The 15,475-nt window shown below is 44.5% G+C and overlaps 1 protein-coding gene across 3 annotated transcripts in view; it reads left to right on the forward strand.

The window, feature by feature from the left end:
* Positions 1 to 15,475, forward strand: part of Slc8a3 (solute carrier family 8 member A3) — a 140,443-nt gene that overhangs the window by 1,778 nt on the left and 123,190 nt on the right. The gene's annotated exons all lie outside the window — the stretch shown is intronic.

Consider the following 15,475-nt stretch of genomic DNA (forward strand, 5'->3'; position numbering starts at 1 on the left):
GAAAATGATTTGCGATTTGCTAGAGGGGTTTCGGGGGAGGAGGCAGTTTTTCCTTTTTATTCTTTGTGTTTTATTTTTAACCATGGGGGGGGGGGGGGCTAAATAGAGCAAACGCCTTTAATGCAGCGCTGTAAATTTCCTCACTCACTGCCTGCCTCCTATCCTTCTCTCCCTCGTTGTTTCTCTTTCTCTTTTGGCAATTAAAAAAACCAAACCTCTGAACGTTTGGTGCTAAGGTTTCCCAGGCAGAAAGATTGAAATTGGGTGCAATTTATCAGAAACACAGGCTGCAGCTGGGCGCCAGGTGCCCAGCTCCTGGGTGGTCAAGAAACCCCCAAAGGGGGAGGATTGTGGGTACATGATAGGAACACATCCGGTCTTCTGGTGGGGTACCAAAAGGGAAGCCTGCGGGCCTCCAGCGACCTGGTGACATGCAGCCGCGCTCCTGTGATTAATCTTCCACAGCTGTTGTGCCCTGTCCAATTGAGCTGAGCTCTTGTTTACCTCGGTTTTCAAATATAGCTGCTGCGCCATGCTCTTCCTGAAAGAGGGGCATCAGTTCACTGTGTATGGGCGAGTGACCTCCCACTGGCCCTTCTCCTCTGCCTTCCCACTCCCCCTACCCTTCCCAGCCTCTGGCTGGCTCCTCCAGCTTTGAGAGGAAGCTGCCCCTGAACTCAAGCTTGCAGGGTTGTAAAAGAGGATGGTTGAGGGCCAGAGCTTTTGGCGACTGGATGGGGACTGGTCACCTGGGTCATCACTGCAATCTACAGTCTCATTAAACAGTCCTTCACGCATGTCTCGTTCTTTAAATAAATGAACCGTGTGTGTGTGTGTGTGTGTGTGTGTGTGTGTGTGTGTGTGTGTGTGTGTGTGTGTGTGTTTTTAAGGAGCCTCCACAGAGCCTGCATAACTGGGAATTGATTGCAGAGGTTCCTTCTTAACTTGATGAAGACCAGAAGGCCATGGTGCAGATTCTTCTGGAATGCTTATTGTTCTTCAACACTCCTTACTGGAGAAAGTTTTCCCTTCCTTCTGACTAGGCTAGATTTCCTTATTCTGTAAATCCATAATCTGAACCTATCACTTAGCAGTGATCTAAGATGCTACTCAATTTTTACTGAAGTGACTGAGTGATGCTGGGGGACAGCTCTGGACATTGAGCCCTGCAAAGAGAGGAAGGAGAGCTGGCAGTTTAGCCACACTGTGTCCCCAGGGCCTGTCCCTATGTCTACATAGAGCAGGCACTTAGTAACTGTTCGGTTAAACTAGTGGAACCAGAGGGATATGGTACATCTTCCCCTCCTTGGGTGTCTTCTTTTCCGGGTCACAGAAGGGAGAGAAGTTTCCAAACCAACTCTGTTTGCTGTTGTTTGCTTTGCTTGTAAAAATCAAGCCAGGCCTGGCAGCATAGGTCTGTAACCTCAGCAGGAGGATTACAAATTCAAGGCCTGCCTGGGCAATTTAGTGAGATCCCATCATTAACAACAAAAAAAAGGTTGGTGTGGGCACGGGGAGCATAAGACAAGGATGTAGCTCACCAGTAAAGCACTTGACTAGGATGTTCATTTAATCTGTAGTACTATAAAAATAAAATCCCCTTACTGTGGATCCCTCCATGAGCTGGCACTCTGAATGCCTTGCCCCGGCCCTCTTCTACTCCTGTGCAAAGCAGTTTTTTTGTATACTAGTCACAGTGACGGCTACTGTCCTTAAGCAACGATGTGGCATTGTCTCCCACCCTGCATGGTCCAGCCATTGCCCACAATCAGGATTTGGGAGATAAACCATCTTCATTTCTCTTCACACTCCTAAGTTTGATAAGTGGGGTAGAGTGATTCCCTTCACTCAAGACTAGTTGCTTTGCCTAGAGGTTCAAATATTTTCTCAAAAAAGAAAGTCTTCGCTTGTTATTTCGGGGAGACATTTATTGAACAAGCATTCAGCAATAAACTAGGTAACAGAGGCATGCAAAACCAAATGGTCCCTTTCCTCATGAACACATTCTAGCAGGGACAACCAACCAGTGAACAGACAATTACTGTATAAAATGATTTCTGCCACATGAAGGGCAATGGCAGATCAGTGGGAGTAAATGAAACAGTCACCTCTTCTCAGGGCCTGGAGGCTGACTCTTAGGACAGCTGAGCTCAGAAAAGAAGGATGGGTTCAGTTAGCTTTGGTGAAGTAGTGAGGGGATAGAGGGGAATGGAGGACAGTGCTGTGTGAAAAGATCAGTGTCCAAAATGCCTAAAGTGGAAAGGGGTTTTTCCAAATGCCTGGACACAGAGATGCAGAGGGATGTGGTTGGAAAAGCAGTAGGGTCAAACCATGAAGGGCTTGCGCTCTATGCTAAGGAATTGCATGGAATTTTCCAGTGAGGCATTAGGAAGGCTTTAACACCAGAAATGAAGGAGCAGATTGGCATTTTATACAACATGCAGAAACTGGCTGAAACTGAGATGTAGGGTCAGTGGGAAGTTTCTGTAGATCTCCAAGGGTACTCATGGAGAGAGGAAGTCCTCTGTCTGTTTCTGTGCACAAACTAAAATGTTCTTATAGTTTTGGTTGTGAGCCTAGCCTTTAAATGCTGAGCCATTTCTCCAGCCCTAGAATGTTCTTTCAAGGAAGGTCCACTAATTGTCTTTAATGGGGCTAGCCAATGTTTGATTGTTCATATATGTCTTGAATAGAAGTTCTAAATGCAGCCTTGGGGAGAGAAGCCTTAGGGGGAAGGAGAAATGGCTCCTTCCCCCTAAGGATGTATAAGGCACCTTTCCTGGTACTCTGAGCTACAAAGCAGGACAAACTATAAAAGATGAGTGGTGGAGAGGTATTTGAGTATATGAGAGCCCCCCCCAAAGGAGCATGGGAGGATGAGAAGGATTTACATTTATACTAAATCTATAGAGTCCAAGGACTTTTAGACTGGAAAACTCGTATGTGTATGAAGATAGACTTCTTTAAAGAACTGTATGGAAAGTGGATAAACCTAATTGCAGGACCCTGGTTACTTGGATAATGTATACAAAGTCTCACCTGCTAACAAAACTGCTTTGTTTCATCTGGACAATAGCGTGGAACAGGCCAAGGAGCGTGAACTGCCCTGATACTTGGCTTGACAAATAAGGTGGTCTTGGTTGTGCAAGAGTACTGGGTCATATGGGAACTGGGTCTGAAAGTAGGACTAGAAGCTAATCCCACCCTGGTTTCCAGGTGGTGCTTTTTAAATCCTTTGAGAGGAGAACGCCTCAGTGTCAGTGGAACGGAGACGAGACTGGGTGGCGCCATCAGCACTCCTCCTCTGTATCATATCGGCTCTACTTGGCTCCTCCTCCAACCCTGTCACTACTTTCAAGACCCCTCTCCTTTCCCGACTAGCAGCCACTCTCTTCCTAAACTGGACTCCTTCTCTTATCTGCAGTCTCTTGCTCCTTTAACACAGAATCCTGTCTCCAATCCCACTCTAAAAAGAGTGTCGCTTGCCCACTTCCCCTCCCCACCACCCTCTCCTCATCTTACCGTTATTAAAGTATCGAAATTGTACAGTGATCATTATTCTATTTCCTCATCCCTCCATTGCTCATCATTTCTCACTTTTCCTCACCTTCTACCCTAAGACCTCTCACTCTCCAGACTGGTGAACACTCTCTCACTCCATCCTCACCTCCATCAGATAATGCTGACCATTACCTTCTTAGAACTTCCCTTGCTAGGCTTTGGGTGGGCGGAGCTCTCCTATGGTCCCTCATTCATTTCTGCCCAAAGAATCTGTCCCCTTCCCACTTTTCCCTTTCTCCATCATTCCTTGGCAGCCTTCCCTGGTGACTTGTGCTATTACTCCAGCATGTTCCTGGGGCATGTGCCTCTAGCTCCCCATGCCTCTGACTTATTTCCAGCCACTTGTGCATTGTCTGCAACAGGATATCCACCAGTTTCAGGAACTGGAAATACTCAATGATCCTCAGTTGACCTTCCTCAGTGTGCAGTCTCTAGTAGCCTTCGACTGCAATACTCAAGGGCTTTCTCAGAATGACTGGCAGTGCTCTAGGCCCCCAAAGGCTCTAACTATTCGATTTCAACCTCAGCACTTCTTTTCCCTAGGAAAAATATGTTAAAAACGAAACCATTAAGAATCCAATACAAACACTCTGCCCAGGAGCCTTCCAAAAGCTCCGCCCACACCACACCACTATACTCCCTCCCTAGCCAGGCAGGAAGAACTACCTTGTGCCTGTGCCTTTTTGCTCCCCAGAAGGAACCAAAGGGAGAGGGAAATTGAAAGGAATCTGAAGAGAATTGAGAGAGAGAGAGGGAGAGGGAGAGCACATCTTCAAAGACAGCAGTTAGAAGATGCTCCTTGTGAAGGGGAGGCCCACACACCACTGGAGTTGAATGTTTGAAAGAAGCCCCCAGCTATATCTCAGAGAGATGACCCTGACTGCTGGCCAGACTCCATTTGTTTTTCCTTTAGGCAATGATGTGATTGAATTTCATGTTTCAACATGTTAAAACTTAAGATAAATGAAGTAGTATTAAAATGAACCAAACCATAGGAGGGGGGTCTAAGGAAAGCCTGTGTAAAGGACAGTGATTCCCAGCTCCCCTCAGCCACAAGTCAGGAGGATGTCAACACTCTCACCATGAGTAATGTCAACAGTAGAATCTGGAGGTGGTCTCTGTGGAACAGCCGGGGGCAGGAAGAAGACCAACATCTGTTCTAGGCTCTGCTATGTTTCCCACACCTCTGTCCACTGCCCCAATGTCCTTTCAGTTCAGGGACTGCTTTTTCTTGGCCCTTCCTCATACTCCTTCAGGTCGGATGGAAGGAGACTTTTGTAGTCAGCATAGGAAGGTTTGCTCCTGGCTCCATACTTATCGGTGTAGACATCTTGACAGTTGACTGAACACTGGATTCTTCGTCTGTGTGATCACCCCCACAAGAAAAATAAAAGGAGATCATGCAAGTAAGAAGGCCTTTGTAAACACTTGGCACATCGACCAGCTAAATCTTTGCTAAATGGATGATGTAGAGTGAGTACTGATTGTCACGCTCACATCCTCTGGAATAAGAAGCAGATGCAGGCGAGAGTGCTCAAATGAGTGGAGGACCTGGGCTGGTTGGGACTTTAGATGACGCTCTAGCACCACATGGTTCTTTTGGTTCTTCTGAAAGAACAAAACTTGGTATTTTCTGAGGGCTTTATCTATAACTATTGACTTTTCTTCCCAAGGGTCATCCAGAAGCTTGAAGTCTCCTCTCAACAGTACATGGTCTCCAAGTCACTTAATCCTGTGGTCATCATTCGTTCATTCAATAAAGATGTATTGAGTCCTCCTTATGCCAGACTCTAGTCTGAAGCACTGTGGTGAACAGAAAGGGCACATCTCTTGCCCAGATAAAATTTTTATTTCTTGATAAGTTAACAAATAGACAAAAGCAACAATGTGTTAAACAAGTGATATGTGCTATGAGAGATATGAGAAATGATGTGGCAGACAGTCCTGGAGAAGGGCCACCTTCAGATCAGATGAAAGGGGAGGAAGGTAGTATTTGAGATCAGAATGGAGTGAAAAAGGAACATATGTGGTTATCTGGGGCAAAGACCATTAAATGTAAAGACTGTGAGGTAGACCTATAGTTAGAAACATTAGCTAACTCTGTCTTCGAGGACTGGAAAGCATATCAACAGGAGGTAAAGTCAGCCAATTAGTAGCTGAAGAGGAAAGGAGCATCCAGAATAGCTGAGATGCAAGAAATGGCATGATCTCTATGGTGGGTATTTTTCAAAAATCTCTGGTTGGTTTTGGTAGCACTAGCCTGTAATCCCAGCACCCAGGAGACTGAAGCAGGATAGTAAGTCAGTATGGGCTACACAGTGAGGTCCTGTCTCAGAAAAAAAATGTTTTGTGGGGAGCAGACTGTAAGAGTTGGGGCAAGATTGGCAGATGTAATAGTAGGCAAGATGAGATATTTAATTCTAACTGGATAGAAGTTAGACCAGAGTGTGACACATATTTGCACTCAAAGAATCTGAGAACATATGCAGGCAACATGATCTTCAAAGAACCTACAAGTTTTATGGACACACAAGTACTTAGCAGATACAACCACCACCACCACCACCACCACCACCACCACCACCACCATTGCCACCACCACCACCATCACTACTACCATCACCACCAACACCAACACCAGGGAATCAAAAAACAGAATAAAGTTTTCTTGTACTCAAACTTGGGTTTGAGTTAATCTTAACACTTTGTAGCTTTTAAAAATAAAATAAAATAAAATACCCCCCCAGCACTATTTCCAAGGAGTGATGCATTCAATGGATTCTGTTTCTTCTATGTGAGTACACATATTTTTGACAGACAAGAGATGTCTAACTCCACACCTTCTCTAATGTTCTCAGTCAGTGTCTTTAAGTTCCCGGATCTTTTGCTTGAATTTAGATACTGATCTTGTGTACACTTCTGTGTGCTCATTGGGGGTGTGGACAGGCAGGCTCCATCAGTGTGTCTCCAAAGCCTATCACATTTGGGCTACTGAATCAACAAAAGCCTTTACCTCTATGAAACTGAGGAGCACACAAGTGCCTTGGTTGAATTCCAAGGACTTTATGCTCTCTTCCTGGAAGGTCTAGAACTCTTGCCGGTCTTCTTTGTCCAGTGTTCCATAAAGTCCTGGGCTATGTAGGCAGGTGACTTGGATGCCTTTGTGTTGATTCCTCCAACTTCCATTGCTTTGAGCCTGGATCTGTGAAGCAGAAGGAGCATCCGTTGGAGGACCAGTGTGATGGAGAGGATGCTGATGTGATGAGCTTGCTGTGACTCTTCATTTCTGCCTTTGTCTGTCACCTTGCTGTTATTGTTCTCCAACTTAGACTGATTCTACCTGAGGTAGCCTGGAAATCCATGGCTTCCTCAGCATTAGTTGCTCCTCCTCCTTCCCCTTCGTGCTGAGAAAGTTGAAACTGGCCTCAGCCTCCAGTAGGCCCTGCTTTTGTTCATCCATGGAGTTTCTGTGATGCTATCACTGAGACTGTTTGTCCAAAAGAAAAGCTTAATCCTATCTCTCTTCTGCTTAAAAATTTTCAGCTTATATTGGAAAATATATATTTTCCAAGGTGATGCCCAAATTCTTTGGCTAGGCATCCAAGGTCTTGTAGATATTCCTCACCTAATTCCACAGCTGTTTGCAGATACCCTCTTCCACAGCACATTGTCTGCCTTTCTCTAAATGCATACTGCTCATTCAAATTTCCACATATTCCTTCTAGAATGGGCTTCCTGCTGCCCTTGTTGGCAGTACACTAGCTTTCACCTACTTATCTCCTATTCATTTTTCAGGTCATAGATATAATGTTAGCTGGGTCGTGGAACTGGTCCAGTGATCCAATGCCATTCTAACCCTTTCTTCTTCAAACTTTCTTGGCACATCAGTGTATGTGCTTCCAAATATAATACTTGTTTTGTTCTAATTACTCAGTTTTCTGTCACTTTTCTCCAATGCAGTGTGTGCTTCTCAAAAAGGAATATATTTTTGTTCATATTACTCAAATTTGAAAATCTTTGCTCACAGAATCCCTGACAGATGGTTCTCCAGCCTCCAGTTGAACATTGCCAAGGATCGGGGAAATCAGTGGATATGGTTCTTACTAACATTTTTTTTTTTTTGCACAGCCATTCAATAAATCTATACTAAGTATCTACTATATGCTAGACATTAATTAAGGCACTGGGGATACACAAATATGATAAAAAAAATCCCTAACCCCTCTTAGAACTGGCTTTTTTTTAGTTTGTGAGGAAAAATAAGTTTAGAACAAAGGTTTAGAATAACCTCTCACAACAAGTCAACCTGTGTCACTCATGTACTAAGCTTCACACAAGCATAAGTTTGAGAGTGAATGAATGAATGAACAAAAAGACCACAGAAACTAGGTATGACCTGTGCTGTCATCACCAAAAGGAAAAATAACTAGAAATATATTTCACTGAGAACAGATGAGCAGCATCACTTTCCTGTGAAGATAAGAGAACTCTATTTTTATGTATCCTCAGTAAAAGTTTAGAGAGAGCAACAAAGGGACAAATGTCCTTATGTAGATGGAGAATGCTATCCTTGGCAATGCATGAAAGCAAATGGAAGTCCATGAAGGTGAGATGCTCGCCCGTCACATAGCAAGGCTCTACTGTAATCACGTGTAGGTCAACTCGTGATCCAGTGGAAGTCCTCCTGGCCTCGGAAAATCCTTAATGATTGAAATCCCTGAGAAACATACATAGTCAGATCCCTGTTTTCTTTCCCAAGATTCTCAAACTTAGCAGTCTCTTGAAGATCAATGGAGGAACTTTATAAAAACACAAATATCTAGGCTCTACTCCTAGGAAGCCTAAACTTAGAGCTGAAGTCGAATTTAGATGTCTACACTTTTCAGGGCTCCTAGGTCATTCTGATACACAGACATCTCTAGAATGTGGACTTACTTCCATCCCTGTCTCCAATTGAAGGAGGACTATGTGAAGATGTAGATTCCTTTAACCTAAACAGAGGCTCCACTCCTCCCAGGTCTCTGGACTGTCTTTGGTATTGGTGACTCCCCAGATTCTCTAGATTTTATAAGTTTAGTAAATTATAAGTATCTTTGAATCATGGAATTTTACAGAGAGAAGGTATATCCAAGTTCAACTTCTTGGCCCCTATCAGCAGATTTTCATTGAGAATAGTCACTCATCTAAAGCTCAAACAAAAGAATGAATAGATTAGATTGTTCAGTCATTAATAGCACTGGCTACTTTTGCAGAGGATCTGGGTTTGGTTTCCAGCAACTACATGGCAGATCCAAACTGTCTATAATTTCAGTTCCAAGGGAGATGATGCTCTTTTCTGACCTTTATAGGTACTTTATGCATGTGGTGCACATACATACATGCATACACAAAAATAAATATATATATTTAAAAAAAAACCTTAAACAACAAGATCTTCCCTACATTGAGTTGAAATCCCTCATGGAACGTCCAGAAATGTATAGATGTTGGGCCTGTACACAAATAATCCCAAGACAGCATAAACATCCTTCTGAGTGGATCAAAGTATTAAGAAAACAAATCACTCATTTTTAAAGTAGAGGAAGAGGACATTGCTAGAGAAGGCTTCCCAGAAGAAGTAGAGTGTCTTAGGATCCAGGTTGCTACTGTACTCCTCCAGCATCATTTCATCCCCCGGGCCTTAGAAGCAGACATTGCATTTGACATACTGAGTTTCAAAACTCAGATGTGTCACTTGCTTGGCTAATGGACCTCCTGTGGGTTATCAAATCTCCTTATTTCTAGAAAACAGAATGATGCCTATCTCACTGCAGCACTGTGAGGTGTTAAACAGAAGACACAAAAGTAATGGAGGCACGTGCTCATTTTTATTGTCACTTTGAAGTCTTATGATTCTTACATAGAATGAGGAGATTCTGCTCTGTCTATGGACTTTCTTTTCTTGTGTGTGGGGTTTCCTGGAAGAATGTTGGCAGGGTCCATGACATCGTCATATGGTTCAGGTGCCATTAAATCATGAGAGGGTTAAGAGAAAGGCAAAAGATGACGTTTGTATGTGATTGGAGAAGGGAGGACTGCGCCGCATGTTGCTGTGAGATTGTCCACGTTATTTGAAAGCTCTACCGCACTTCAGCCACTCTCGCATCCACCTTAGAGCCACCCACCTGAGTGCTCAGAGCAGAGCAAGAAAAGGGTATTAATGACTTCCCAGGGTGTGACTATATTTAATTCTTATCTTTACTTGCTTTTCTCCATCCCTCATCAGAAAATAAACTCTATAAGTCTGGATAAGAGTTATAGCTCATTCATGGCTGTACCCCAATCAGAAGTGCAGTGCCTGACCCTAAACGGACACAGAACAGTTGCTTACAAAATGGACTCAATCCAAGAGGCTTTTGGTAAATTCAGAATGAAAACTCTCTTTGACCTTGTCTCAGCCTTTTCTTCCCACCACCCTCCCTTGGCTTATTCTTTATCCTCTGAGTTTTCCTTGGGAGTCTAAATTCCAAGCCTGGCTCTCCCACTGCTCTGGGCTGATCTAACTTAAATATGCCCTTTCCTGATGATCTAAGTATCTTTGAGTTGAATAACTAAACCCAACCTGAGCTTTATAGATGATGCAGGTATTGCCCCAAGAGTATCATGGACTTTCCAGGGTCTCCCACTCACTGATACTCAACTGGGAATCAATCTTGCTTTCTGCTTTCGAATTCAAGGCTTACTATTGCTTCAAGTACTGGAGTATGTAGGACCTCCAGGGTGTGGGGGACTCTGCATCCAGAGAGACTCACTTCATTCTCTCTGGGTTCTTGCTCAAAAAAGGATCCTCAAACCTGAGACCCAACTTCATGTGTTCTTGAAGCAGACTTCCAAAATTCAGATGTCTACTGACTTACTAACTTAGTAACTGTGATGTTGGTCAAATGACTTAGCCTTTCTGAGCTCTAACGTGCCATCTGCAGAATAGATCTGACCATGCCTCCTTCCCTGGGAAGACAGGAAATAATGCAGGAAAAGCATTATGTATAATCATGTTTTCCTTCATGGATCTGGGTTCTAATTGTGTTAATCGGATGCTCTACCTGAGCATCTGAAGACACATCTATCTCCATACCTCTTAGACAAAGTAGGGAGTTGGGTGCCTGCATGGACTCTACACAAACATCCCCTGAGGTGGGCACAGAGAACACAGGGAGCTCTGCCGTGTGCTTGCATCCAGATGACATGTCAGAGCGAGTGCAGCCGGGCCTGCATCTATAACTTTAATGTAAATTGGCTGTGACGCCTGTGCGGGGGCCCAGATTTAGAAGCAGTGCAGAATGACTCTACCGAGGCTGGTGACAGGTCCTAAGCTCTGTTCCCATTGGAGAAAGTGGAGGGCGTAGCAGGAGGGAGAATTGCTCAGTCTGGTCTGGTGGCATTGTTTTATTAATGATCTGGATGAGCAGAGGAACAGTGATTTTAATTAAATTTGCCAGCAATATTAAAAGATGTCGGGAGCTACTGCTGAGGACACAGACACCTTGCAGAAGGCCCTGGGGGGTTGGAGGGGCACATTAGGAAAGTAAGCCAGGAAGGAGACAGGAGGTCGTGAGCTGAGCCAGGACATGCGTTCTGCTGAAGGAGCAGGATGGGAGCAGAGGGTCACTCTGTGTGGAACGGACCATAGTTCCTTTTTTATCTGCATTTGCTCTGTTCCCAAATCTATTTTGAACTAATCTTCCTATTCCAGTCTCTTCTTCCTTAGAGCCATCCTAAGCCTTTGGTGAAATGTTTTTTTTTTTCTGAACTATAAACAGACTGTGTTATTCTCCTATTTAGAATCCCATCATTGGTTTTCCTTGTCTTAGGATAAAATCCCATCTTCTCAGCCTGCCAGGGAATACATGTGGTGAATGAGCACTCTCCTGCCATCCAGCTTCATCTGTCTTCTGGCTTCTCTTCCCTACAGTGTAAGCCAAGGCACACAGCAGCCTTTCTCAAGTCTCCATGTCTTTGCCTGGGCTTTTCTCTTTAACTGGAATGCCCTTCCTGCTTTCTTCCTTTTCTTCTTTTTTAAAGCTCACTCATGCTTGAAGACCTATTTCAGGGATCATCTCCTTCAGAACCGCCTCCCTGAATTCCAAGCTGGCTCCGCGCCCTCCCTGAGTACCCATAGCATTCTGCCCTTGCCCCCACACTTTGTAGGTAAACTGTCTATTTTTGTGTCTCTTTTTACTCCTACTCAAGTGTGCCTTTGTGGGCAAACACCGTGTCTTGTTTCTTCATGTTACCCACTGGCATGTCGTGGCAAATCACAGGCATTTGTCAATATTTGTCAAGCTGAATGATGAGAATATTCAGGTGGGTGACAGCCAGGGTAGTCCCGAGCCTGGGGACTCTGAAGCTCTGTCAAATGGCTAGTGTCTCCTATGTGGGAACAACTTCACAGACACATTGCTCCCGAGTCCACATCACACTGGAAGATGACTGGGGCCATTCATGTTCGACAACGAAACGGGACATTCTGGTAACACTGAGTGGCTAAAACCGTACCTTGAATGCCATTTCCCCGTGTATTTTGGCTCTATGAATGATTTTTTTTCTTTTGCCTTACACTTTAAGTAAATGATTTAAATAAGACATTTTCTCTGAAATATAAAAATAGAAATAAAAATTTTACTAACTACATAAGGTTGTTATAAAAATTACAAGTAGCATGATGGCGTGTAGTGAATGCTTATACATCGCAATTACTGTGAATATCATTTTTCAAATTGAGCCCTATTCCTGCCTGAGTCTGGGTCTTTAAAAGGGTCAGGAGACACCCTAAAAGATTAGCATCTGCCTCAGTTTGTGTTTGGTCCTGGAACAATAGCATTAAAACAACAACAAGAACAACAATCGGCTTGGTCAGTGGTGCTGTCCCCTTACAGTCTAAGGATACTGCAGCCAGAATCTGTTTCCTAAGGGGGCAGAGTGCAGAAAGGGAAAGCAGGCACCGAGGTTCTTTCTTTCCCCCCAGACACTGGTGCAGGTGCTTACTAGGCAGGCACCTTTCTGGCTTTTCCTTTTGCTCTTGCCTTACTTAGGCTTGCTCGTTTTCTCAGGAAACCAGCCTCCGATTCTGGCCCCGAGACAGGGCATTCCCCATGATAACCTGGCACCACAATATGTCTACAGGACTGAAGGGTAACTAAGAGCAAGGCTCTCTTAAGTCTCCGCTGTGTAGAACAAGAGTGAGTCCTTACCCTGTCGATCAGGACAACTACCTCCACGATGACCCATGCCCTTTCTCACCTGTGGATGCCCAGCCACTTGGGGATGCTACCTCCTGGCACCCTGTGGGCTCTTGACTAAAAGCTGCTCCAGCTGTGCCCACCTCCATCTCCTCCTGCATGGGGCTTATGAGAATCCACCAAGTCAGAAGTTTTGAAAGTAGAGACCAGAAGGCAAATCCTCCTTTGTCTGCATTTCTCAAGGGTGAATGAGTGTCAGACCTGTGAATGGAGAATCTCTGTGGATATCACAGCTCCGAGAGCATTTTCAAGCTTTGGGTGTGATGCTGAACATCTTTAAGCACTCTGATCCTCCATGGTCATTTCATGACCCCTTATCCTCCAAGTGAGGTCAAGGACAGAGGCTCTAAGCCACTGTTACGATGATGATCAGTTCCTGAACTAGTGTGGGCCCCAGCACTTGGCTGCTGTTCTGGGCAATATGAAGTGGAGTTAAGCTATAGCTCTTTGGAAGAAAGACCTTTGTCCTAGATATCCTTTGTCCAGGAGGGAATTTCTGTCTGTGAGTTTTAGGACTTTAAAGAGAGCCTGCACAACCTCTAAAATCGAGTTATGATTTGTCTATGAGATCTTCATATATTTCCAAAGCAATTAGCTATAATTTAGATCATAAAATAGTTTTTGAAGAAGGCTGACTGATCTCTCTGGAAGCTTTTTTGGCGGCTACATTTATCTGTTTCAAAAGCACTCATTTCCCAAACACGGCTAACACCTACTCAGGACTCCACAGTAAACAGGGAAGACCCAAACCTTGCTCTTATGTCATCACAGCTTAATGGATAAGACATTAATCATCTAACACTAGAAAATAAACATACAATTTCAAAGTATTTAGAATGTCATAGAGGGAAAGAAGCCAATGAGAGGACATAGCAGAGAAAACTGACCGTTTTTAGCAGTCAGAGGAAATTTCTGTTTGTTTGAGAAAGTGACACCCCGTTGATGCAAAGCATTGTCATGACTGGAAGGTACAAAGAAGAAACTCTCATTTCAGGCATGAATAGTGGCACATGCAAAGGTCCTGAGGTAGATACGAGCTTGTATGATCAGGGTGAAATGAGGAAAGGGCATTGCTGAGTTGTGATGAGGGAAGCGGCAAAGGAGGAAGCTAAGGGAGGAGGTAGCTCCTAAGAGGCTTTACTGCTGCTCATGGTAGGGAATCAAGGATTTATACCAAGAGCAAGAAAAAAAAAACTATGAAAGAGCTTCAACTAGGGGGGTGATATGCTTAAATCTGTGGTTTGATGTATGTGGGGGGCTGCTGCTTGTTTATTACTATGGTTGACTGGAAATATTGTTCAGTGGTAGGGCACTTGTCTAGCAAGTGTGGGGTCCTTGGTTCCCATCCCAGAACCCCAATATTACTATGACTGAATGAGGAAAGCAGAATTGGGATTTATTCTCTGGTAAGAGTTGGAGTGAGGCTTTTAGTTAGAAGGTCACTGTCGCCGGTCCAGCGGATAAGAAACAATGGTGGCTTGAACCATGATGGTGGTGGTTAAGACTGGAAAGAGAGCACCTAGAATTTAGTGCAGGACTGGACACAGAGCAGAGGGGAGAGGAAGGCTGGCAGGACTGACACCTGTTATAACTGGGCAGGTGGGGGTGATGCTTTCAGAAGCGAGAACCCAATGGAGAAAGAACAGCCAATGTGGAAGATGAGGGCCTTGATGCCTTCAAGGGGCTGCACAAATGCAAGTCCACATCCCAGCATTACTAGCCACACTCCACAGGATTTTAGCAGCGAGGGGCAAGTGGATGACTCGCCTATAAAATCTATTGCTTGGTTGTTTCCCTTCCTGTTCTGTCCAAGTGAGCCAGTCAGTAAAGGACTTACAGCCACAAGCGAGCAGATGCTCGTAGCCTCGGTAGAACATACTGAGTGGCTTCTAGTCTCCTCAACACACAGTCATGACTCAGTGCTTTGGGCTCAACAGATAAAGCTGCATGCCACCCCCAAATATTCTTCAGGTCTTCACAAAACTGTTTATGAGAGCCGTCCACGTGTTTCATTTTAACGATTTCTACTCCTTGGCCCCTCTCCATGTTTTCACTCAGAATTCAGTGGCTGAATAATCCGTAGCCTGTTCTCAGCGCGGTTTAATGGGAGGGCTGAGAGGTACAGTGGACAGGCACAGAGTTTTAGTTTAGCCGCAGTGCAGACAGCAGTCACTCTGAAATGGATTTCATTATTTTTACAAGAAGCCTCAGAATTCCTGGCTGCCTCCAGAAGTTTTGTATTTGAGGAAGGAGCTTTTACCCACGAGAGCTCAATTACACACAGAACAAGGTGGCCTCTGTCAGGGACCAGCCCATTAAAAACACAGCTCAAGTCAGCATATACGCTGGCAAGCCCGTGTTTTGCAAGATTCTTGAGTATGAAAGCAGGGCAAGGAGGACGGGAGTTTCTAGCAACAGAACAAGTGGGAAGAAAGACCCAGGCATAAGGACCTATTTTAAGTTGATTCTGGGGACAAGTGGAGTTACAGCTTACGACTAGGAGGTATCACTTGGGTTTCCATTCCTAGCCTTGCCAGTTATTTCAAACCATTCTTCAACCGAGTCTCCACCAGATGGTTTTTTGAGGACAGAGAAGCTATTTGTGTCTCCCACTGACATCTATTTTTCCGAGGGAG

The sequence above is a fragment of the Peromyscus californicus genome, unplaced genomic scaffold, assembly GCF_007827085.1.
Source record: "Peromyscus californicus insignis strain IS unplaced genomic scaffold, ASM782708v3 Scaffold_15__1_contigs__length_86483966, whole genome shotgun sequence".
NCBI lineage: Eukaryota > Metazoa > Chordata > Mammalia > Rodentia > Cricetidae > Peromyscus > Peromyscus californicus.